The sequence below is a fragment of the Bos indicus x Bos taurus genome, chromosome 5 (genome assembly GCF_003369695.1).
Source record: "Bos indicus x Bos taurus breed Angus x Brahman F1 hybrid chromosome 5, Bos_hybrid_MaternalHap_v2.0, whole genome shotgun sequence".
Taxonomy (NCBI): Eukaryota; Metazoa; Chordata; class Mammalia; order Artiodactyla; family Bovidae; genus Bos; species Bos indicus x Bos taurus.
The window spans coordinates 111,550,000-111,576,844 of NC_040080.1; the positions used below are offsets into that span (position 1 = coordinate 111,550,000).

At 36.9% G+C, this 26,845-nt stretch overlaps 1 protein-coding gene across 3 annotated transcripts in view; it reads right to left on the reverse strand.

Annotated features, from left to right (window-relative positions):
• SYT1 (synaptotagmin 1) overlaps positions 1–26,845 on the reverse strand; it is a 606,041-nt gene that overhangs the window by 393,595 nt on the left and 185,601 nt on the right. For 2 of the 3 annotated variants that reach the window (XM_027543294.1, XM_027543296.1), the window contains one exon: positions 7,381–7,439. The exons of the other annotated variant lie outside the window; for it this stretch is intronic. The gene's annotated coding sequence lies outside the window, so the exon portion shown is untranslated. Of the gene's footprint in view, positions 1–7,380; positions 7,440–26,845 lie in introns of those variants that run through there. 3 annotated transcript variants of the gene reach the window in all.

Here is a 26,845-nt window from a genome sequence, read left to right on the forward strand (position 1 = left end):
TTAAGCAATTTGTATTATACAAGAACAGGAGATGTAAATTGCTCAAATGTACAATGGAACATATGCTGAACCATATTTTTCACATTCCAGAATAGGAATGAAATAAAATTGTCTGTAGTATGTAAAGATTAAATTTTAAGGGAAAGAGACAAACAAGATACCATGAACTACATTTTGGTGATAAATGAATTGTTATTATTAATACTGGGATATACTTACCTTTACAGGTAGAAGAGAATTTGACATAAAATGGGAGAGTGGTGTTGCTATTGCTATTCCTTGTCAGTATCATAGATATTTTTTATGATATTTGCAAAATAAAATGGTAGATATGAAATTTGCTAACAGAAAATGGTTGAGGTACTAACATGAGGAGAACCGAAAATGATTCTTTATCATGGGGGAAAATCTGCAAGATAAAAATTTTGTTATCTAAGATTTCATTGATGAAAGAGCTTTGTGATTTCAATTTTTCACATATAAAATTTTATTTAAGTTTTTAAAAGAAGAGTGTTTTATTTTTGCCATGTAGTGGCATAAACTGCCCTTAACTTTACAGTGGTGTATGTAATGTGTTTGGTATAATTTATTTCTAGAAACTTGCTTGGCCCACAGTTTGGTTAGATTTATTTTCTCTGATGAAAATGACCTCATTTGTGAGTTGAAAGGAAGGCATTTCATGGCAGGGTAGAAAGCGTTTTTGATACCCTTCATGTCAAGGTGCATCCTGATTCAATTTAAGAACCATGAAAACTGTCAAAGTGCTTCAAGTCTTACTTTTGACCTCTCTGAGAGGGACCAGTGCTATCGACCTTGTCTCATTTCAGTAGCATTTGCTTTAGGGAGGATGAGGCCTTCTAGGAGACGGCTCATGGTAGACTCCTACTGTATCAAAATCAAATTTCATCTTGCATTCAGGATTTCTAACCAGGCTTCATTCATCCTTTTCCTTCATACCTCCCTTCCTTTTTATTCCTTGCAGACTTGTGTTTTTTTAAAAATAATTCCCCTCACCTATTTCAAAGGAAATATCTTAAATAGCAATATAATACAGAAGTACTATTTGCTGGTATTGTTGTACTAACTTTTGTAATAAACATTTAATTCTGGAATTCTCACATGAAAGCCATAAAGTAGGATTTATTATTTCCATTGCAACACATGAGGACATTGAAGCAAAGAAGTTAAGTTGTCTTCCTGAGGTCTTTCAGCAAGTATGTGGCAGAAAAAGGATCTGAATGCAGCTCCTCCCTCCACTGCCAATGTTCCTAATTACCAAAATGAATAACACAACCCAAAATAATGCCCCAGTGCAGACAAATAGGTAAATAAATCTCAATGTTAGCGCCGATTAGATTTAATATTAATCACTCAGATAGCTGAGCCATTTGTTTTAAAATCTTACTAACTTTTAGACTCCACATATTTTTAAAACCACATTGCTGATTTTAAAGCAATTCCCTTTCTCTATTGTAACTATACAATTTATTTCAGAATCATGAAAGATGAGAAAATTTTCAGAACAAATAACACAAAAGACTAATATCACTGAAAGCATCCAATCAAAACTTAAAGTTTCTATCGACTTCTGCTGAATAAGTATAAGAGCTAACTTCAATGTAGTACTTAAAATTTCGGGCTCTACTAAATTGTCCTAAATCCCATTGCTAACAAAAGTGGAGCTGAGTTTTGAACACAAAGTCAGTTCCCAAAGCCAGTACAAGGCTATAATATGATTACAGAAGGCTCCTACTCAGGTGGTCTAGAAAATACCCCAAGTCATGAAATAGAGTTTAATTTTGCTTTATCATGAATAATAATGATTGTGGGAAACCCGTCTTACCCAATGTCCTAAATAAAGCAACAAAATTCTCAGTCATTTAGTAAGACAAAGTGATTCTGACCACGGTGCATCAGATGACTATCTTCCATTATGGTAAGTCAAAGTACTATTATTCTCTTTATAAAATAGACATTGCAATATTTGTAATTACTAAATAAAAGCTACTTGATTACAGAGCCTGTTCTGTGGTCACAGCTGTATTTTAACACCTGGCACAGTGTAGACCACAGACACTCACTAGCAACTACTAAAAAAGAATAATGAATAAATAAAGGAATCAATTTCCAAAATTTGACAAAACATTTTAAGGGAATAAGTCCAGATAATGTTATAAGCATAGAAATCTAAGAAGCACATCTTGTAAGCATCAACTTAATTGTCAATTAATTTACAAATAAAATGTAGAATAAATACAGTTCTTTTTCTTTAGGTGATCTTTTACACTTAAGGCTATCATTCATTTCAATTTTGGTTCTACTTTGTCTATCTAAAGATCATCTTTAATAATTAAATTCTCCTACCATGCTTTAATTTTATCATATGAGGGATAAATAGGCATGATGCAATCTAATGTTCGTGGTAAAAAGTGATAAAGTAGTATTATATGCACATTGCATATAATACTACTTTATCACTTTAATAAGTGATATATTCTTTACTTTACCTCCTCCTGCCACGCCATCACTCCTGGCTGGAAAATGAAACACGCTTTGCCTTCATCAGTTGTGAAGGGTTTACCTAAGAGTGAAAACTTGAAAAGGGGTAAATCATGCAGAGCTGAGTTCAAATGGTAACTCTGCTGCTTATTAAGTTAGGCTAACTTTATAAGGCTTTCAATTCTTGCTTTAATCATCTACAAAACCATTACAACAAAGGAGAAGTTCTTTTGATACCAAATGAAATTTAATTGTGTAAATAGTAGAGCTTCTGACACAAGCTAAACCCAGTAAGTGTTCCTTTTTCTTTCCTACTCTCTTCTTTTTTAATAATAAGTCTCTCAGAACTATGTGTGAGAAAGCTGATCAAGGTTAAGGGTAAATTGTAAATTCAAGAAAAAGGGAATTTTTTGCTGGATGACTATTATTGTCTAAAACAGATATCAATCAATAACTTTGATTTCATCAGCAATGACAGTTATAAATGAAATACTGGATTTCCAAAACAGTAAAGGCAAATTTTCACACAATAGGAAGTTGTTCTTTTTATAGAAACATAGTGTAAGGTTTTATATAACAATGTAATAATCAAAATTTATAATTATGCATCACTGTGGCAATCTAATTAGCTCTCAGAAAGTCTCAGGAAGTAGATTGGAAAAAATATTTTCATCATCCAGATATAAGAGTAGAGACTTAAAGAGATAATTGCCTAATTGTTGCTGAAGGTACACTGAGTGTATGTATCATTGTTTACCAGTAGTAATTTAGCTGTGTCATCTTGAATGTCATCACCTTCCCTGGGACTCCTCACTATGAGAGGGGGAGTTGATGAAGTCTAGATTCAAACTCAGATTCTCTAATTCTTTCTGCTATAAACATCATCCTAAATATATGACAAAATTTTTGGCAGGTAGAGAGTAGGCATTATTTATATAAATTTATATAAATTTTCATTAGAGCTTTGGTTGAAAGAAGTTTAAATTTTGAGAAGATGATATTTGAACCAGTTTAAGACCCTCAGTTTTTCTATAGAGCTTTCAATTAACATGATAGATAAGAAAAATAGTGGGTGGTTAATAAAGTCAGAGTTCTCCTTGATTCCATCACTAGATACAAGAGCATAGATAAATGACTTGTCTTACCTGCTTCTCTCTAAATGAGGATATTACAGGAGGCAAGGACTATAAAATAACATTAGACCAGATAAGTTTCTTCCATCAATCCCAATAGTATTTAAAGAGGTTTAACAAATCTAGAAAAATGTAAAGAGTTTCTAAGAAACCTTCCCGAGCATCTGATTTTTTCAAACGTATCCTCTCTGTATTATTATTTTCCAGTGTATTTAGAGTCTATAAAGAGCTGATCCATTGAGTTATTAAAAGTACCACTGAGTGTTCAGCAATTGAGAAGAAAATTATTAATATGCAATATCCAAAATTATCCTCTGTCCTTATTTTCTTAAGCACAAGAAGTTTGTGAAATACAACTACAATGTGCTCTAAAAATCTTTAGCAATATTTTATCAATTACCATTTTGTAATGATTGTTTCAAATGCAAGTTGTAAAAGTTCATTTAATAGTAATGGGCTTATAATACAAGTACATATTCTATAGATAAAAACAAGAAAAATAATCATTGTAATATACAGTCTCTTCACCTTATATCATGCTTTACTCAAAGCACTGACACCCCTTACTCATGAATTCTCTGGAGGTTAAGACATAAGGCAAAATGGCTGTCTGGGGAGGCCTTACAAATAGCTGTGAAAAAGAAGAGAAGCAAAAGGCAAAGGAGGAAAGGAAAGATATAACTATTTGAATGCAGAGTTCCAAAGAATAGCAAGGAGAGTTAAGAAAGACCTCCTCAGTGATCAGTGCAAAGAAGTAGAAAAAAACAATAGAATGGGAAAGACTAGAGATCTCTTCAAGAAAATTAGAGATACCAAGGGAACATTTCATGCAAAGATGGGCTCAATAAAGGACAGAAATGGTATAGACCTAACAGAAGCAGAAGATATTAAGAAGAGGTGGCAAGAACACACAGAAGAACTGTACAAAAAAGATCTTTATGACCCAGATAACCATAATGGTGTTATCAATCACCTAGAGCCAGACATCCTGGAATGGGAAGTCAAGTGGGCCTTAGGAAACATCACTACGAACAAAGCTAGTGGAGGTGATGGAATTCCATTTGAGCTATTTCAAATCCTAAAAGATGATGCTGTGAAAGTGCTGCACTCAATATGCCAGCAAATTTGGGAAACTCATCAGTGGCCACAGGACTGGAAAAGGTCAGTTTTCATTCCAATCCCAAAGAAAGGCAATGTCAAAGAATGCTCAAACTACCACAAAATTGCACTCATCACACATGCTAGTAAAGTAATGCTCAAAATTCTCCCAGCAAGGCTTCAACAGTATGTGAACCATGAATTTCCACATGTTCAAGCTGGTTTTAGAAAAGGCAGAGGAATCAGAGATCAAATTGCTAACATTCACTGGATCATCAAAAAGGCAAGAGAGTTCCAGAAAAACATCTATTTCTGCTGTATTGACTACACCAAAGCCTTTGACTGTGTGGATCACAACAAACTGTGGAAAATTCTGAAAGAGATGGGAATACCAGACCACCTGACCTGCCTCTTGAGAAATTTGTATGCAAGTCAGGAAGCAACAGTTAGAACTGGACATGGAACAACAGAGTGGTTCCAAATTGGGAAAGGAGTACGTCAAGGCTGTATATTGTCACCCTACTCATTTAACTTATATGCAGAGTACATCATGAAAAACGCTGGGCTGGATAAAGCACAAGCTGGAATCAAGATAGCCTGGAGAAATATCAATAACCTCAACTATGCAGATGACACCACCCTTATGGCAGAAAGGGAAGAGGAACTAAAAAGCCTCTTGATGAAAGTGAAAGAGGAGAGTGAAAAAGTTGGCTTAAAGCTCAACATTCAGAAAACTAAGATCATGGCGTCTGGTCCCATCACTTCATGGTAAATCGATGGGGAAACAGTATCAGACTTCATTTTTTTGGGCTCCAAAATCACTGCAGATGGTGACTGCAGCCATGAAATTAAAAGATGCTTGCTCCTTGGAAGGAAAGTTATGACCATCCTAGACAGCACATTAAAAAGCAGAGACATTACTTTGCCAACAAATGTCCATCTAGTCAAAGGTTTGGTTTTTCCAGTAGTCATGTGTGGATGTGAGAGTTTGACTATAAAGAAAGCTGAGCACCAAAGAATTGATGCTTTTGAACTGTGATGTTGGACAAGACTCTTGAGAGTCCCTTGGACTGCAAGGAGATCAAACCAGTCCATTCTAAAGGAGATCAGTCCTGAATATTCATTGGAAGGACTGATGTTGAAGCTGAAACTCCAATACTTTGGTCACCTGATGCAAAGAACTGACTTATTTGAAAAGACCCTGAAGCTGGAAAAGATTGAAGGTGGGAGGAGAGGGGGACGACAGAGGATGAGATGGTTGGATGGCATCACCGACTCAATGGACATGAGTTTGGGTAAACTCCGGGAGTTGGTGATGGATGGGGAGGCCTGGCGTCCTGTGGTCTATGGGGTCGCAAAGAGTCCAACATAACTGACTGAACTGACTGACTGAATATACATGTGGGCAATATCATTTTAATTCAGATTACTTTGCTTCATAACTATTTTATAGAATTTTAAAGAAATAAAATATCCTTTTTAAATTATGTACTTTGTGTAAAGTGAAGCAGCACGAGGATACTATTCAGGTAGGTAAGCAAAAGAAAATTCTTTCCCTGCCTCTCTCACACTTCAAAAACAAACAAGATAAATCACATATATATCATCATTAGCATGATTAAAGGTATTTAATCATTTAAAATTAAGATGTAATTCATGCATTAAAGTTCTTCAGGTGTTAGAAAATCTTATTATGTAAGTATAATTTGTATATATCCTAGAAAAACTACTTATGAATTTTTTTTGCATCACACATCCTTTCCATTGGATTTTATTCTATTTTGATATATATCAAGATATAGATCTATCATCTTGTTTCTTCATTTTACTTCAGTGATTCTGTTTTAGATAAATGCATCTGCAAACTCATTTCAAAACTACCAGGGTATGAAAATAGTGGTATACCATAGGTCATCAAAGTGGGTTTTGCTTTTCTATATTTATTTTTTTGCTCTTCACATATTTAAAATTTACAATTGTTACATCTAGGAAATCATTATAATATCACTAGTTCTACTAGAAAGAATGACATCAAGAATGCACTTAATTTTGTTTAATAAGAACATATTTTAGAAAAGCAATTATTACTATCAAATATTAGCTATGTAAGGAAATACAGGTCATAATTAAGCTGTGAAAAGGTTGGAAAGAAAGGTATTAATGAGATTAAGCTCCATTTTAAAGACTGTGGATAGTGGCTATTTTTTAATAATTCTAATTTAATGACTATAAACAAGCCAAGTACCTTGTTTCTGCTTAAAGTTTTGTTCGAAGTTAAAAAAATTTTGCATCACATGCAGATAATGTGAGGTACTTTGATTAAATTTTACTTATTACTTTTCTTCTTCTATAGAATTTAAAATGATATGAAGCTAGTCAAAAGATATGATGGAACCAACATAAACATTTCTGCCACATATATGTATCACAAGGATTGCCCTGGCCTCTTATCTAAGAGGATTATAGGATAAATGATTCTCAGTTTGCTCCAGTAAATTGAAATTGAGTTTTAGAAGGCTGCACTTTATTTAGTATGTTAGTTTCTTATCTTAGAAAATACCAAGGTGAACATTTCTATTAAAAAAAAAAATTAAGGTTTTCTAATTTTATAGAAGCTCTAGAATAATAATTGTCTCATTAAAACACTTACTGTTCTTTTGGAATTCTGGGGTATTTTGTTCTTTGTTTTCTTTCTTTTGGGTGTTTTTCCTAAAAGGAAACAATATGCACAGTGGTTAGGTGAATACACGTAGTGCAGAGTCATTTCATATTGTCATGAACTATAATTGCTTCATTTTATTATTTAATGTTTCTACTTAAACATCTTGCAATATATACATCCAACTACAATACAGTACCATATGCATGCTTAGTAGATACAGTATAAGATGGATAGGATAGGGATTTTAAAGTTGAAGATTTAGAGATCAAGGTTCTGTGCATAGTTTATACAGTGATTTTGTGGAAGTTATGCTATTGCCTACATTATAGTTTTTCAGTTTGAAAACTGAAATGCTAGTAATTTAGACAGACATTGTTGGAGAATGTTCTATTATTTTATTCAGTAGTCAATTACCCTCTTGCTATATTGAAAGTGAAAGTGAAGTCACTCAGTTGTGTCCGACTCTTAGCGACCCCATGGACTACAGGCCACCAGGCCCTCTGTCCATGGGATTTTCCAGGCAAGAGTACTGGAGTGGGGTGCCATTGCTATATTGAGTATCGTATAATTATTATAAATTAAACTTCTACATCTCATGTTATTCTTAGATTTTATATTTTCAGTCAAGTTAAGAGCACTTCAATATATTATACTTATTTGCCTGTTTTCCAAGGCAAATCAGGTCCAGAATTTCCTATTGTGAGTATATATATACGTACACATACTAGTGTCTATATGCATTATATCCATCTGCACACACATAGGTATATACTACTACTGGGGTAAGGAAAAAACCTCACATCATTACAGAAAGGAAAAGTTTCAGTTTAGAGAGGAAAAGTTTCAGTTTAGAGAGGAAAATTTTCAGTTTAGAGAGGAAAATTAAATCCTTCCCAAGAGTCAATATCAGGAATTGTTTTAATGTAATAAAGATTCAAGAATTTCTGATCTGGTTTGACAAGTTAGCAACTCACAAATGAACAATATCACTGCTACACAAGTACCATTTTATTATAAGTTCTCATTAGTTTTGGTCTTCCAAATATTTAGAATGAAAACCAAGAAATAGTTAAAAATAGGTTGATAATAGGCTCGTTGCTCTGTTTTATGAGTTCTCACAGTGTCTATTTTACACGTAACTATGAAAACATTATAATGCCAGAAGCTCTGGCAATTGGCTTACATAGGAACTCAGTGGAAAAGATCTGAAGTGACAGCTATATTTTCAAAGCTGCATTTAGAGCATCTGTTCAACGGTTAAGACTCCAAGGTCTCCTTTCATTTTAGTCCTGCTTGAAACTTGACTGTTTTCTAGCAAAATCCATTAGAAAGAGCAATGGTAAAACTGCATTTAGATTTACCTGACTGCCTCTTAAAATATGACTCTGAGCCACAGTCAATTTTAGATAAGCTTTGCATACATGGTTCCTGAATACTGACACTTTTCTTATGTAAAACAAAAGCTACAACAGAATGCTGTGGACATACACATTAAGGTAACACGGTGACATAAATCTCTTTGTAAGAAATATGGGGAAAAATCTGTTAGAGCAAAAGAAGGCTTTCTACTAAAAAACTAAAATATTTGACCTTATATATATTGCATGTTATTACTTACCAAGGGGCAGGCTTCCCAAAGGGATGCCGTGAAAAGATTAAACAGTTTTTGTGACTTATGAGCCATCTGCAGGGATTCGATTTCATTTTGGTCTTGTATACATATCTATCACAAGGATGAATGGGTAAGCCTGTTCTACTGTAAGGAACAAACAACTATTTTATTTTTAATCTATGTGCTGAATATGGATGTTCATAGTATTTTTCTGGTAGCTAATTTCTGTCTCTTGCATGTGTAAACATCTCTTGTTTTTAGAGGGAAAGTGTGAAAATAACATGGGAGGATTTTGTACCTCCCGTCATCTATCTGGATTTTCAGTAGTGTAATTGCTATCAGTGGGTCTAACTCAGTTTTCTGACATCAAGACTTGGTACTTTTGCATGTTATTACAATACTTTAAAAAAATAAAATGAATCTGTTTAGGTAGGTTCATTTACTTTAAAACCAAAGGCTCTTTCATGTTCTTTTTATCTAGTTTTAGAAGGCAGCTTGACATGGGGAAAAAAAAAAGAAAAATTTCTGAGACTTAGGGATTACTATTGCTCAACAGTGACTAGAAATCACTGCTAAAACCCTGTAGCCCTCATCATAATTCTATTTACAGAACTAAGTAAAATACTTAGTTCTGTATTTTATGCAGTTCATTTCTCTAGTTCATGCTTTGGGCATCATAAATACTACAAATCTGTGTTACTTGCTTTTTTTTTTTTTTTTTGAGGGGAAGGAACTAATTGCATTCACTTTAATTCTAGACATTTAAAAATACACAGCTTTTTTTTTTTTTAAGAGGACTTTTAGATTAAAAAATGACAATATTTACACCCAAACTTTAAAAAATATCTCCAGTATTTCATTCTGATGAAAATATTGATTTTAACTGAGGTTTCACTAACACAGCACAGAGCTAAATATTTATTTAGGTTTGGATTTAAGTGCTTACTGCAAATCTGTGTAACATGGCTATTTGTAAACACTATTCTTTGGCTAAAAAGGCAACAGTAGCTCTCTCCCAAGTTTTAAATTTCAAAACTGCAAAGTAGTGATAAGCTCAGAGTTCTCTTTATTTTACTATCTTCCTATAATGCCAAAACTTGCAGTCACAACAGGGCTTTACAGCTGATGTGCTGTTTCCGCAGCACAGATATTCCTATTGCTAATGGATTTTGGTAGCCATCTTTGGCTTAACTTCCTATTCTTGGAGCAGTAGTCATCCTGCAGAAATTACTTTAAAAAGAGATTCTGTCCAGGTCATTAGTGACTGAATATAAGCTTTGAAACAAAAAAGTAAAGCACAGCATGACAACTAAATGGATTACACGATTCTAGATTGGATCCTAGGCCAGTGGGAGAAAACACTTAGCTATTAAGAACGTTATCATGACAGAGGATGAAATTTGAATACGGACTACAAATTAGGTAATTGTATTATGTCAATGACATATTACCTGTGTTTGATTCTTGTTTTGTATGATGTAAGAGAATGTCCTGTACTCAGGAAATACATTGAAATATATGCTAAAGTATTTAGGATAAGTCATACCCTGTCTGCAACTTATTCTCCAATGGTTTGAAAAATATACGAACTGTGTATACACACATATAATATGATGACTGTATATATAGGTATATAATATGATGACTATATATATATATAGGTATATCATATTTTATGAGACTGAAAAAGAAACTGACATATAGGATAAAATATAAACAGTTGGTTAACTGAGGTAAAGGGCACATGAGAACTTCCTGTCCTATTCTTGCAATGTTTTATGAAAGTTTGAAACAGCAAACATGACCCCAAAAGAAAATGTAAAAATATCTATTAAAAAACTTAAATAATACAAAATGCCATTTTTCAATATGTCTATGAAACACTGCCCTGTGGCTACTCTTATTTTGTTCATTAGGCACAAGATGGTTTTATTCTGTCTGTAACTACAAAAGATAATGACATTTATCTGGATAACTATCAGGGAGTATTAGGTGATAAAAGAAAAATATTCCATCAAGTAATAGAGTAAATAAACAAATGTTCTGTAACGATGCAATCACTGTAGTTGCTGGTAGGAACAATCGGGCAACAACACAGAATATAGACTTTCTTTTAAAGGAAGATAGGAGGCCAAAAGGCCATAGTAGAGGAAGGAACATTTTCTATTTTTTTGTGTGTAACCATTGACAATCACTTAAGATGCTTAAGCCTAACAAGCCTGCCAATACAAAAGAAGCAGATATTTACCAACAAAGACTGAAGTGGGTGGGGTCAGGGGAAGGATGAAGGGTTTGCTCATTTTTTTGATGTGACATTTTGTTATACAAGTAAAAACATACTGTAAACCATTGGTTGGCAGTCAGAGTTATAACAAATCACATACTGGGTTCAACCACATTTAACATTTTCATTATACTCAAAATAATTATTTTAGAATGGGGGCCTGATAATGAGGCAAAATGGCACCAAGTCAGGAGTCAGTTTGCACCTTGAAAAGGACGATGAGAACTAATTAAATGAAAAGCTGGGGGAAGTTAATTGGGCCTGGGTGAAGATAAAGACATTATCAATGCGTGAAGAAATAAAACTTTTTAAAAAGGGATAGCAGAAAGCCACAGTGAACACAGCTAAGGGAGAAGATACCTAAAGAAACAGTGTCATGAACAGAAGTGTGCCTAGGGGAGCCTCTGTTGGCCTTCAGCTCCTAGGATTGTGCCTATCACACAAATAAATGTTTTTTGGATGAATAATATTGCATGTTGATGAAAGTAAAACTGTCTTATCTAGTGTGTGACTTTAGGCAAATCACTTAATTTATTTTGACCTCAATTACATCAGTCTTGCAGGTTAACCTTGCTCCTTTGTGTGCCATGAAATGAAAGTGTGGAAAAAGGTGATTTTCTAAGGTGCCTTCCATTTCTAAATATTTCTGTATGTAGTTCTGTCTATTAAAATGGGCAACTGTAAACATTTCTGTAGAAGAGAATAGCTAGGTATGAGTGTTAAATGATGAGAAATGGGGGTAGGAGGAGAAAAAGATGAATAAAAGAGGAATGTATTGATTTCAAGTAATGGGAAATAAATCCCATGAAAAGAAACTTTAATATAGAAGACAGAATGTAAACTGTGATTTATAGCTTTGGCATAGAAATGACATTTACATATACTATTGATAGAAGCATCCAGATGAAGAAATTTTTATCTGTTCTTATTAAAATGACTCTATACACTCTCTGCTTCCACATCTAGAGTCTCCAAGTGAATAGAAAGGGAGAGTGTTCAAAAGAAGCCATGAAATACCAGGAATTTACATAAATAGTCTTTTTCTACAAAGTCAAAGAATTGTTACTGTTCATCTGAGAAAGCTGAAGAAACTCTTAGGATCTATACTTAATTCCATGAAGAGCTATTTCATTTAAGACCCACCAGGCACAACTGTAGATACCTCCATGATGCCTTTGATGATCAACTGGCTTCCTATCATTTACAATAGCCAAGACATGAAAGCAATGTAAGTCTCCATCAATAGATAAATGGATAAAGAAAATATGGTATACATATACACAATCAAATACTACTCAGCCATTAAAAAGGATGGAATAGTGCTCTTTGCAGCAATATGAATGGACTTAGATATGATCATACTAAGTGAAGTTAAGTCAGAGAAAGACTAATATATATTGCTTATATGGGGAATCTACAATATGACACAAGTGAACCTATCTATGAAAAAGAAACAGATTCACAGGCATAGAGAACAGACTTGTAGTTGTCAAGGGGAAGGTGGGGAGGGATTGGGGGTTTGCGATTAACAACTGCACACTATTATATTTATGTATAACTGAATCCCTCTGCTATATACCAGAAACGGATATGACATTGTAAATCAACTATACTTCAATAAAACAAACTGAAGAAAACCACTCTTATATGTTTCTTTCCTACAAGCTTGTGGAGCACTTGTATTCTGTAACATAATTTAGCTCTTACTTGTTTATTTTCCCATTGCTTTCCCCAGTTTCAATACTGATTTTGAGTGGATAATTAGAGGTACATGTTTGTTTCCCTAAAATGAGGTGGTGCTTAAACATTCCTCTGTTGATGGAGATGGGCAAAGTATATTTTGAGCTCAGAATATGTACTGGAATAATGATTGCTTCAGTTCCGTCAGTTCAGTTGCTCAGTTGTGTCCAACTCTTGGTGACCCCATGAACCACAGCATGCCAGGCCTCCCTGTTCATCACCAACTCCCAGAGTTTACCCAAACTCATGTTCATTGAGTCGGCGATGCCATCCAACCATCTCATCCTCTGTCGTCCCCTTCTTTTCCTGCCTTCAATCTTTCCCAGCATCAGGGTCTTTTCAAATGAGTCAGCTCTTTGCATCAGTTGGCCAAAGTATTGGAGTTTCAGCTTCAACATCAGTCCTTCCAATGAACACGCAGGACTGATCTCCTTTAGAATGGACTGGTTGGATCTCCTTGCAGTCCAAGGCACTCGCAAGATGCTTCTCCACAGGTCAAAAGCATCAAATCTTCAGCACTCAGCTTTCTTCACAATCCAACTCTCATGTCCATCCATGACCACTGGAAAAACCATAGCCTTGACTAGACAGACCTTTGTTGGCAGAGTAATGTCTCTGCTTTTTAATATGCTTTCTAGGTTGGTCATAACTTTCCTTCCAAGGAGCAAGCATCTTTTAATTTCATGGCTGAAATCACCATCTGCAGTGATTTTGGAGCCCCCCAAAATAAAGTCTGCCACTGTTTCCCTTTTTGCCATGAAGTGATGGGACCAGATGCCATGATCTTAGTTTTCTGAATGTTGAGTTTTAAGCCAATTTTTTCACTCTCCACTTTCACTTTCATCAAGAGGCTCTTTAGTTCTTCTTCACTTTCTGCCATAAAGGTGGTTTGGTAGCTACCAAAAAATGATTTTGTGCCCATCAAGCATGGTTGATGATCCTGAGACAGCTGTGGAGACCCTACCTTGTTTTCTTATCAGCACCCATTCCTCCACACATTTTTTGCAAAGAGAATCAACTATCATATGAGGATGAAAGATGTACTGTTCTTTAACCTGAAAGGCCTAGTCAAATATCCTGAAAGGCCCCTGAAGCTATGAATTGATATTAGTTTGCCAATGAAGGCTGATTCACTTGAGAGGGGCCACTTTCCCAGCTTTGTCATAAGACAGCAGAACATGCCTTATGGTTCAATGTTCAAATCAAGACTGCTGATGGTGATGCCCCTTTAAGAAAGCTGAAGGGTTGCTGCTGGCTGAATTAGCGTCTCTTTGGGTGGCCAGGGGTATAAAAGATGAGAAAGGCTTAAGGGATAAAGAAGACACAACAAATGGACTAGTTTCAGATGGTTTTGATTTGTCTACAGATTCTGGCGCTCCAACAGTTAGAGACAGTGGAGAATATTCACATAACATAGATGCTGACATAATTGTTGGCTTTATAAACAGGAGAAGGCCACCAAATAGCTTTACAAAGGGCTCCAAAGTAGATATAAAAACTACACGTGCCCTAATAACACATGATGAAGTGACAAGAAATGAAAACAAGATGACTCAACGTCCTCAAATTTTTGAGGTTGAGTGGGAAGGGTTGGGCAGCAATTCTGGATATAGTTTTAAGATCAAAAGAGAGAAAATGACATTTGAACCTTGACTTACTGCAAATTCAAGCCCAAAGAACCATGATGTTGGGATGTATGCATGAAATTTTTACAGTTCTATGCTGATGGGCTCAGTTCAGCACCATGGAAAAATACCAAGTTGGAAGTTCAGGGCTAGAGACAAAGTGATCTTCAGTCCTTTCTATTTAATTGGGGAACAAGTATAGAGATAAAACAGAAAGTAAGCAACTTACCACGTTAAACTAGTTCCAAGACACCATCTTTGTTATCTCTTTCTTGCTGGCACATTAAAAAAAGTGTACAGATACAAACATCAATACACATTTGCTCATAGGTATCCTGGCCCTTTATATTCACATGAAAAATGCCCTCCTCAAAGATTCATTTCTGGGAAGCAGATGATTTTAAAGAGTAATTATAACTGCTATTTAATACGCTGCACTCAGCAGACTGCATATATTTATCACATTCATCTTCACAAGGACATGGTGAAGTAGGTGTTAAATCTCTATTAGCATGTGAGCAAACTTAGGTCAGCACTTATTTGGAATTAGTAAGCGGTAGAGTCAGTATCTACATTCAACTCTGCTTCAGAATTCTATTTTTCCTTTGCAACAAGGTCTCTGTAGTGTTGGAACGGACTTTGAGAATGTAGAAAATCTATTTTCTAGACATTCCTCTTCTACTTTTTTGATGTGTATCACCTGAAGCAGTTCAAATGTTTTCTGCATCTTAATGGCTTCATCTGTAAGATGGGGTAACACAATACCTACCCTAAGGAAACAAAGACTAGGTTATTTGATTTAATGAGGGATCTTTGATTTCAAAAAGTAATTGAATATGTCTAATCTCCAAAGAATAAAAAAGCCTTAAAAGTAGAAGTCTTTTCAAGGAATGTTGAATACATAACCTTTGTAAAATTCATTACTACTCCTGGAAATTTTACCTGAATAGCATTATTCCTACATTAAACAAAAGATTTCTAAATCAACAGAATCGTTTCATCTACATATAAGGATTTACTACTGCGGGATTACCTTCAAGGATATATTTATGAGATGCATAAAACATTCATCCTCCTATTTTTAACTTCAAATACCTACATAGCTCACACAAAATTAGGCAGGAAGTAAAAATGCATCATCGTGGCTGTGTAGAGATACATTTTCTAACTAGAGTCAACTGAGTGAATATCAAAGTTAAGAACTAATTGCCAAAGGGATGCCTAAAAGATGTTATGTGATGACTCAACACAAAGTTCATGTTAATTTAAACAGCCTAACTCTCAACTCTTTAATTGGACAATGTTTATTTAATCTAAAAGCTTTAGAAATTAAAAACAAAAACAAAATCCAAAAAATGTTACTTGGAGAAAACATCTTTTAAAAACTAGTTCTTAGAATTAGATGTGTGGGTATCAGAAATGGTAAGAATTTCAAAGCATAGAATGGGATTTCCCTTCTGATAATAAATGCATATGAAGTCAGAGTTTCAGAACACCAGATTCTAGATCCCCCATCAGTGGATGAAGACAAATTGATAAACAGAAAAGACCAAAAGGGAGAAGAAACTAAATAAGATACTGACTATAAGAACTAACCACTTAATTCTGATAAAACTATTTTTCTTAAAATAACCATAAATGCAATCCTATGCAGTTCTAAACTAATAATTTATACATAGATTTCAAAAATGTTGTAGAAACCTAAATATATTTGAGAGAAATGAGTATCCAATAAGTTAACATGGGGGGTATATAGTTAAGTCCTAATAAATTTTTCACTAGAGAAAGCAGTTGAGTCCTCTAGTATTAGAAATTTGGGGGAGACTTCAATAAAATTTTATGTAAAAATTTGCCATTATTTTACTTAAGTTTGAAAGAGACTTTCATTTCATTTCACCCATGAAATGATATAATGAATAGAGTATCAACAGATCAAATGAGGCTGCTTTCTCAGCTCCTACTCTTTGATCCTTTAGGTGTCTAATGGGAATGGCAACTAATTTTCACTGACAAAAGGAATACAATCAAGATTAATTCCCGAGAACTAATTCCTTAGAACAGGCAAATTCCCTTGCAGGCAGGATTCTAGGCAGGGATTATAAGGGCCTGAGTTTTAGGCCTTCTGATAGAAAACTCAAGACAACCATCTTCAATTTAAATTGAAAAATTTTTTAGAATTACATATGATACAAGTGAATTTTTACTGTGGTTCTCAGTGGTGTCACTGTGGTTTTTGCCATAGAATCCCCTAGCATTGTAATTTCCTCTTTAAGGTCATGTCATTTTTGAAAAGAAACTGATTTTATTATTATCATTTCCATCTCTTTGATATAGGGGAGACTCAGAACATAATCATACAATAATTCACTTTAAGAGACTAATGGAGTCTATGTAATATCATCTACCACATGTGGATATCTAATTTTACGAACAATCAAAACATGGACTCAAATGTCAATGTAATGAAATCATTTAACTGCTAATTATATTAAGAATAGTAAACCTGGTTGGCAGAGGTTGGGGGAAGCACAAACGCTCTCTGAGCTGAATACAAATTATAGTCTAATTGTCAATATACTGGAGGTGGTCCCATGTCAACCCACAGTTCCATTTCTCTAATAGGCAAAACTCAGCAAATGTCCTTGTATTTCTCTAGGACTATTCTAGGAGTGGCATGGAACAAATGAAGCAGAAGAAAAGGTCCCTGTCCATAGCATCCCGATCCATACATCTGTATCACAGCAGCGAGCACATCATGTTAATGATGTACTAAGCAGTGGCCTGCCATGGAGACCCAGACTCTGGCAACCGCATCTTAGGAGGCATAAGTCCTCTTGAAGGAGTTCGCTGTTAGCTCCACTACAGAGCTGCCAGGTGGGCGATTCACGAATTGGAGAACAATTATACCAAAGAAGTTCTCATCCTGCTGTAAAAGTCCCATGCCCCACAAAAGACTTCCCAACCTGGGGGTCCAGCAAACGGACTGAGTATCCCCAGAGAATCTGATCTTGAAGGTCAGAAGGATTTGATTACAGAAATTCCACAGGGCTAGGGAAACAGTCTTGGAGGGCACAAACAAAACCGTGTGTGCATCAAGACCCAGGAGAAAGGAGCAGTGATCCCAGAAGAGACTGAGCCAAACTCGCCTATGAGTTCTTGGGAGTCTCCGGCAGAGGCGTGGGTCGACAGTGGCCTGCCTAAGGGTCAGGGGCACTGACTACAACAGTCCTGAGAGGCCCCGCGTGCTGACATAAGTCCTTTTGAAGGAGGTTAACGTTACTGCCATCATACCTACCATAGTTTGGCCTCAGGTCAAAATACAGGGAGGGAAGACAGCTCCACCCATCAGCAGAAAATTTTATTAAAGACTTACTGAGCATGGCCTTGCCCACCAGAACAAGACCCAGTGTTCTCCACAGCCAGTCCCTCCCATCAGGAAGCTTGCACAAGCCTCTTATCCTCATCAATCAGAGGGCAGACAGGATGAAAACCACAATCATAGAAAACTAACCAAACTGATCACATGGACCAACCTTGCCTAATTCAATGAAACCACGAGCCATGCTGCATAGGCTCACCCTAGACAGATGGGTCATAGTGGAGAGTTCTGATAAAACGTGGCCCATTGGAAAAGGGAATGGCAAATCACTTCAGCATTCTTGCCTTGAGAACTCCAGGAACAGTATAAAAGGCAAAACGATAGGACACTGAAAGATGAACTCCCCAGGTCAGTAAGTGCCCAATATGCTACTGGAGAAGAGCAGAGAAATAGCTCTAGAAGGAATGAAAGGCTGAGCCAAAGCAGAAACAATGCCAAGTTGTGGATGTGACTGGTGGTGAAAATAAAGCCCAATGCTGGTAAAGAACAATATTGCATAGGAACCTGGAATGTTAGGTCCATGAGTCAAGGTAAATTGGAAAGGGTCAAACAGGAGATGGCAAGAGTGAACATTGACATTTTTGGAATTAGCAAACTAAAATGGACCAGAATGGGTGAATTTAATTCACATTACCATTACATCAACTACTGTGGTCAAGAATCCCTTAAAAGAAATGGACCAGCCCTCAGACAACAAAAGACTCTGAAATGCAGTGCTTGGGTGCAGTCTCAAAAGCAAAAGAATGATCTCTGCTCTTTTCCAAGGCAAACCATTCAATATCACAGTAATGCAAGTCTATGCCCTAACCACTAAGGCTGAAGAACCTTAAGTTGAATAGTTCTGTGAAGACCTACAAGATTTTCTACAATCAACACTAAAAAAAGATGTCCTTTCAATTCTGAAAGAGATGGGAATACCAGACCAGCTGATCTGCCTCTTGAAAAACCTGTATACAGGTCAGGAAGCAACAGTTAGAGCTGGACGTGGAACAACAGACTGGTTCCAAATAGGAAAAGGAGTACGTCAAGGCTGTATATTGTCACCCTGCTTATTTAATTTATATGTAGAGACATCATGAGAAACGCTGGGCTACAGGAAGCACAAGCTGGAATCAAGACTACCAGGAGAAATATCAATAACCTCAGATATGCAGATGACACCACCCTTATGGCAGAAAGTGAAGAAGAACTAAACAGCCTCTTGATGAAAGTTGAAAGAGGAGAGTGAAAAAGTTGGCTTAAAACTCAACATTCAGAAAACTAAGATCATGGCATCTGGTCCCATCACTTCATGGGAAATAGATGGGGAAACAGTGGAAACAGTGTCAGACTTTATTTTTTTGGGCTCCAAAATCACTGCAGATGATGATTGCAGCCATGAAATTAAAAGACGCTTGCTCCTTGGAAGGAAAGTTATGACCAACCTAGACAGCATATTAAAAAGCAGAGACATTACTTTGCCAACAAAGGTCCATCTAGTCAAGGCTGTGGTTTTTCCAGTGGTCATGTATGGATGTGAAAGTTGGACTGTGAAGAAAGCTGAGCGCTTTCTGTGGTGCTGGAGAAGACTCTTGCGAGTCCCTTGGACTGCAAGGAGAAGACTCTTGCGAGTCCCTTGGACTGCAAGGAGATCCAACCAGTCCATCCTAAAGGAGATCAGTCCTGGGTGTTCATTGGAGGGACTGATGCTGAAGCTGAAACTCCTGTGCATCAGGTAGTTTGGCCACCTGATGTGAAGAGCTGACTCATGAAAAGACCCTGATGCTGGGAAAGATTGAGGGCAGGAGGAGAAGGGGATGACAGAGGATGAGATGGTTGGATGGCATCACCGACTCAATGGACATGGGTTTGGGTAAACTCCAGGAGTTGGTGATGCCAGGGAGGCCTCGTGTGCTGTGGTTCATGGGGTCGTAAAGAGTCGGGCACAGCAGAGTGACTGAACTGAACTGAACTTCATTGTAGGGGACTGGAACGCTAGAGGAGGAAGTCAAGACATACTTCGAGTAACAGGCAAGTTTGGCTTTGTAGTACAAAATGAAACAGGACAAAGGCTAACAGAGTTTTGCTAAGAGAATGCACTGGTCATAGCAAACACCCTCTTCCAACAACACAAGAGAGGACTCTACACATGGACATCAACGGATGGTTGATTCTGAAATCAGATTGATTATATTCTTTTTAGGCAAAGATGGAAAAGCTGTATACAACCAGCAAAAACAAAACTGGGAGTTGACTGTAGCTCAGATTATGAACTCCTTTTTGCAAAATTCAGACTTAAATTGAAGAAAGTAGGGAAAAATCACTGGAGAAGGCAATGGCACCCCAATCCAGTACTCTTGCCTGGAAAATATGGACGGAGGAGCCTGGTGGGCTGCAGTTCATGGGGTTGCTGAGAGTCGGATACGACTGAGCCACTTCACTTTCACTTTTCACTTTCATGCATTGGAGAAGGAAATGGCAACCCACTCCAGTGTTCTTGCCTGGAGAATCCCAGGGACGGAGGAGCCTGGTGGGCTGCCATCTATGGGGTTGCACAGAGTCAGACACGACTGAAGTGACTTAGCAGTGGCAGCAGGGAAAACCACTAGGCCATTCAGGTATGACCTAAATCAAATCCCTAGGAATTATACAGTAGAAGTGAGAAATAGATCTGATAGACAGAGTGCCTGAGGAAGTATGGATGGAGGTTTGTAACACTGTACAGCAGGCAGGGATCGAAACCATCCCCAAGAAAAGCAAATGCAAAAAGTGAAAAATAGTTGTCTGAGTAGGCCTTAAAAAAGCTGAGAAAAGAAGAGAAGCAAACGGCAAAGGTTAAAAGAAAGATATACTGATCTGAATGCAGAGTTCCAGAAAATAGCAAGGAGAAATAAGAAAGCCTGCCTCAGGGATCAGTGCAAGGGAATATAGGAAAACAATAGAATGGGAAAGACTATAGATCTCTTCAAGAAAACTAGAGAAACCAAGGGAACATTTCATGTAAAGGTGGGCTCAATAGAGGACAGAATAGTAGGGACCTAACAGAAGCAGAAGATATTAAGAGGAGGTGGCAAGAATACATAGAACTATACAAAAAGATCTTAATGACCCAGATAAGCACAATGGTATGATCACTCACCTAGAGCCAGACATCCTGGAATGAGAAGTCAAGTGGGCCTTAGGAAGCATCATTATGAACAAAGCTAGTGGAGGTGATGGAATTCCAAGCGACTATTCAAATCATAAAAGATGGTGCTGTTAAAGTGCTGCACTCAATATGCTAGCAAATTTGGGAAACTCAGTAGTGCCAGGACTGGAAAAGGTCAATTTTCAGTCCAATCCCAAAGAAAGGCAATACCAAGGAATATTCAAATTACTTCACAATTGAACTCATTCCACATGCTAGCAAAGTGATGCTCAACATGCTCCAAGATAGGCTTCAACAGTACATGAACGGAGAACTTCCAGATGTTCAAGCTGGATTTAGAAAAGGCAGAGGAACCAGAGATCAACTTGCTAACATCCGTTGGATCATAGAAAAAGCAAGAGAATTCCAGAAAAATATCTGCTTCATTGACCATGCTAGAGCCTTTGACTATGTGGATCACAATAAAATGTGGAAAATTCTTAAAGAGGTGGGAATACCAGACCACCTAACTGCCTCCTGTGGAATTTGTATGCAGGTCAAGAAGCAACAGTTATAACTGGATATGGAAAAAATGCACTGGTTCCATATTGGGAAAGGAGTATGTCAAGGATGTATATTGTCACCCTGCTTATTTAATTTATATGCAGAATACATCATGTGAAATGCCGGGCTGGATAAAACACATGCTGGAATCACGATTGCCGGGAGAAATATCAACAACCTCAGACATGGAGACGCTGCTCCTGCTGCTGCTGCTAAGTCGCTTCAGTTGTGTCCGATTCTGTGCGACCCCATAGATGGCCTCCCACCAGGCTCCTCCATCCATGGGATTTTCCAGGCAAGAGTACTGGAGCGGGTTGCCATTTCCTTCTCCAGATATGCAGATAAGACCACCTTTATGTAAGAAAATGAAGAGGAACTCAAGAGCCTCTTGATGAAGGTGAAAGAGGAGCATGAAAAAGCTGGCTTAAAACTCAACATTCAAAAACAAATATGGCATCCAGTTCCATCACTTCATGGCAGATGATGGGGAAACAATGGTGACAGATTTTATATTCTAGGGCTCCAAAATCAATGTGGATGGTGACTGCAACCATGAACTTAAAAGGCACTTACTCCTTGGAAGAAAAACTATGACAAACCTAGACAGGGTATTAAAAAAGCAGAACCCTCACTTTGGAAACAAAGGTCCATATAGTAAAAGCTATGGTTTTTCCAGTAGTCATGCATGGATGTGACAGTTAGACCATAAAAAAAAGCTGAATGCTGAAGAATTGATCATTTGAAACTGTGGTGTTGGAGAAGACTCTTGAGAGTCCTTTGGATAGCAAGGAGATCAAAGCAGTCGGTCCTAAAGGAAATCAACCCTGAATATTCATTGGAAGGACTGGTGCTGAAACTGAACTCCGATACTTCGGCCACCTGATGTCAAGAGCTGGCTCATTGGAGAAGACCCTGATGCTGGGAAAGATTGAAGGCTGAAGGAGAAGAGGGCGACAGAGGTTGAAATGGTTGGATGGCATCACCGATTCAGTGGACATGAACTTGGGTAATCTCTGTGTGATACTGAGGCACAGTGAGGTCTGGTGTGCTGCAGTCCACTGGGTCCCAGAAAGTCCGACATGATGGAGCAACTGAACAACCAAGAAAGAGCAAGCCTATTTCTGTGATGTGTCTAATATAAAAACTACATGATAGGGAACTAATACGGATCATCACTTTAACAAGGAGTAAGAGGTGACCGTATGGTGAATTAGGGACATTCAAGCCTAAAATGGAAAATTCTTCTGTGTTTTCTGATCAGCTATGGAAGAGCCAATCACACATCAGGCACAGTTTACCACAACGTCAAATTTAATCTTGCTATTAAAATGATGAGCAGAAGTCTTTGCAGGAAGCATATAATAAAATTTATAAGCTGTTTAGATCAGGAAAATCCAAATGACTTTTTAAAATAGACCCTTAAGAGGAATCAAAGAACTATAGCATTCATGGTTAAATTCATTGAAAATAATATTGATATTATTTTAATTCATCTCTATTTTATCAAGGATTTATTTAGTAGGTGTTATTTATGCAAATCAAGCCTGAAAATTTAGATAAACATTTATTCTGTTATTAAATACAAATATTTTATTCTTTCTGTAATGAATAAATATGTATATATTTGTGTGTGTGTATATATATATGTATGAGCAATAGCCTCAAAAGTCTAGATGGTATTCTTGGTAGGTGAGTGTATATTAGAGGTAAGAACTGAAGTAACACTATTGGAGACATAATACATACTTGAAGAAATCTGAACCTGTTTTAGCTAAATCAAGTCACTATTTAATGATAATGAAGGTATATATCTGAGCTGACATTATCACTTTGGATCTCCACTTAAACATAAGATTTTCACTTAAGACTCTCCACTTAACATAAGACTTTGGAAGGAATGATGCTAAAGCTGAAACTCCAGTACTTTGGCCACCTCATGTGAAGAGTTGACTCATTGGAAAAGACTCTGATTCTGGGAGGGATTGGGGGCAGGAGGAGAAGGGGACGACAGAGGATGAGATGGCTGGATGGCATCACTGACTCGATGGACGTGAGTTTGGGTGAACTCCGGGAGTTGGTGATGGACAGGGAGGCCTGGCGTGCTGCGATTCATGGGGTCGCAGGGAGTCAGACACGACAGAGCGACTGAACTGAACTGAGCTGAACTGAACATAAGACTTAACATAATAAACATAAGATTCTCCACTTGAACATAATAATTGTTTCAACAATTATTCTTATTCCTTTTATTCTGTGAAAACCTCACAAAAGCATCTGATGTGTTTCCTTCATGATGTATTTTCATTTAATATATTTTGCTGATAGAATACTTTGGGCAAGGCACCTGCCAAACACTGTTCTGAATTTAAAAAATGAGAAATTCCAAGACATTTCTATCTAGAAGACAAGAGTGGGGGAGAGAGCATTAAACCTACTCAGAACTCCCACACAAAGCAATTTATAATAGGTCTCTTTGCATACAAACTAAAATCCACAGAAGTAGCGAAAGCTCCAATGGCTTCGGGTACATGGAAGATTATGTGTTTTGATGGGGAAAAGGTCTCCGAAGACCAGTTATGGAGGAGTAGGGCTATGGGGGAGGAAAAGCAATAGGCATGTTTGGTTTCTAGACAGTAGGCTGGCCGGCAGGAGAACTAAGAGAAAAAAAGGCTGGAAAAGTAGCTTGGACCATATTGTAGACAATCTTAGATTGAGATTAGAGACAGCGGCAAGGAGTAAATGCAGGCTTCTCAAGCGATGAACTGATCTTCTCAGAAGATCAACGTAGTGAAGCAAGTGTTTTAGCATTCTGCTTAGGTAATGCTCTGTTTCGTTTTTGGGCTGTAAAAATATTTGAATAAAATATAACAAAGCACTATAAGGAAAATTTTTGAAAGTGTATTAAAGGCCACAATGTTTTTATTTCTTCTGTGGAAATGTTCTTGACACTGAAATTCATGACACATGGAAGAGAAAGATATTGAATTAGAATAACAAAATGTCCTATAATTTGTTCCACGTGGCACACTCTGTACTCAAGAGGGAGAAAGAAAAGTAAATGTAGATAGTAAAGCAAGTTTGATATAAAAATTAAACAGTTTAATGTATTAATACATTAGAATTCATACTATGCAGGTTAAAAACATTGTAAATCACTGCAGATGGTGACTGCAGCCATGAAATTAAAAGACACTTACTCCTTGGAAGGAAAGTTATGACCAACCTAGAGAGCATATTCAAAAGCAGAGACATTACTTTGCCAACAAAGGTCCGTCTAGTCAAGGCTATGGTTTCTCCAGTGGTCATGTATGGATGTCAGAGTTGGACTGTGAAGAAAGCTGAGTGCCAAAGAATTGATGCTTTTGAACTGTGGTCTTGGAGAAGACTCTTGAGAGTCCCTTGGACTGCAAGGAGATCCAATTAGTCCATCCTAAAGGAGACCAGTCCAGGGTGTTCTTTGGAAGGACTGATGTTGAAGCTGAAACCTCAATACTTCGGCCACCTGATGCGAAGAGCTGACTCATTTGAAAAGACCCTGATGCTGGGAAAGATTGAGGGCAGGAGGAGAAGGGGACGACAGAGGATGAAATGGTTGGATGGCATCACCGACACAATGGACATGGGTTTGGGTAAACTCTGGGAGTTGGTGATGGACAGGGAGGCCTGGTGTGCTGCAGTTCATGGGGTTGCAAAGAGTCGGACATGACTGAGCAACTGACCTGAACTAATATTATCTTTTCCCCTTCTTTTCATTGTTTCTTTCTTTTGGCATAGTTTAACTTGAGATCCTTTGCCGGTAAGACCTGGATTCTGATGTTCTAAAGGTGAACATGGGCATGAGCTTCGACAACTTTTGATGCTCTTTTTCTATAATAACAATTTCATCTCAGTAATGCCTCTTAGGATTTTATTTTCCATCTGTGTCATGTGAAGTCATGTGAAGAACTGACTCATTGGAAAAGACTCTGATGCTGGGAAAGATTGAAGGCAGGAGGAGAAGGGGACGACAGAGGATGAAAAGGTTGGACAGCATCATCGACTTGATGGACATGAGTTTGAGGAAACTCCGGGAGTTGGTGAAGGACAGGAAAGCCTGGCGTGCTGCAGTCCATGGGTTCACAAAGAACTGGACATGACTGAGTGACTGAACTGAACTGAATAATTAATTAACTTACAATTACCAAATAACCCCCTCTGTTTACACTTAGCATATCTATATAAATAAAGCTTCACTTAAAGTTCATTAGGTAGAGAAAAGCATTACGTACATGGAAAACATTTTAGTTTCATTGATTTCACAAGTGATGTTACATTAATCATCAAGTCAGAAGTCACAAGTATTTCTGAATCTGTATGGTGGGAAGAAGGCAGCATATATGTTTAGTTTCATAGTCTGTTTTGTTTACTTCCCTTTCTGTTGCTTAATTTTGAAAAGCTTTCAAACAGTACATTTGCTCCAGCCATAAAACTTTCCAGAACCAAGTTCAGTCATTTTTTTAAACTGATTGTACAATGTAGTATACCAGCACAGTATGTAGATGAAAAAAGAAAAAAAAAAAAAAAAACACAATTTGCACTGTTGATGCTGATGTATGGAGTAATTTTCTCAGACTCTTTCAATGCAATCTGCAAATGCATTAACAAAGGCTATAAAACAAAACCAACCTGCACTACCCATAACACATGGGGCGAGATATTGAAACGTTTGAAAGCATAATTGATAGCTGCATTAGTAGAAATTACCTAGGGAAGAGAAAATATCCTACCACCATGTAGGACTTCCAAAGCCAAATATATCTTTTACAGTTTACTGAATAAGAGAATAATGTTCCAACCACTGAACATAGGAGAAAAAAAATATCTGTATGATGACTGTTAACATAAAAGACTCCTTTGAAATAACGCTCTTAGAAAATATATCACTGTTATTTTTCCATGCTGAATGACCCGAACCCCTGCTTACATTTTCTATTTCTTATTCCCATTTCAACTACTCTGTTGATCTTGAGACAAGGTCACTAGTAAAGTGCAGTTTTTACTTAAGGAAATGCATAAAATTGTCACTGAATTACCTAATCATCATGCTCTATCCATATTAGTTTATGTATATGTTTTTGAACTTTGAATTTCTAAAGCATTAGAG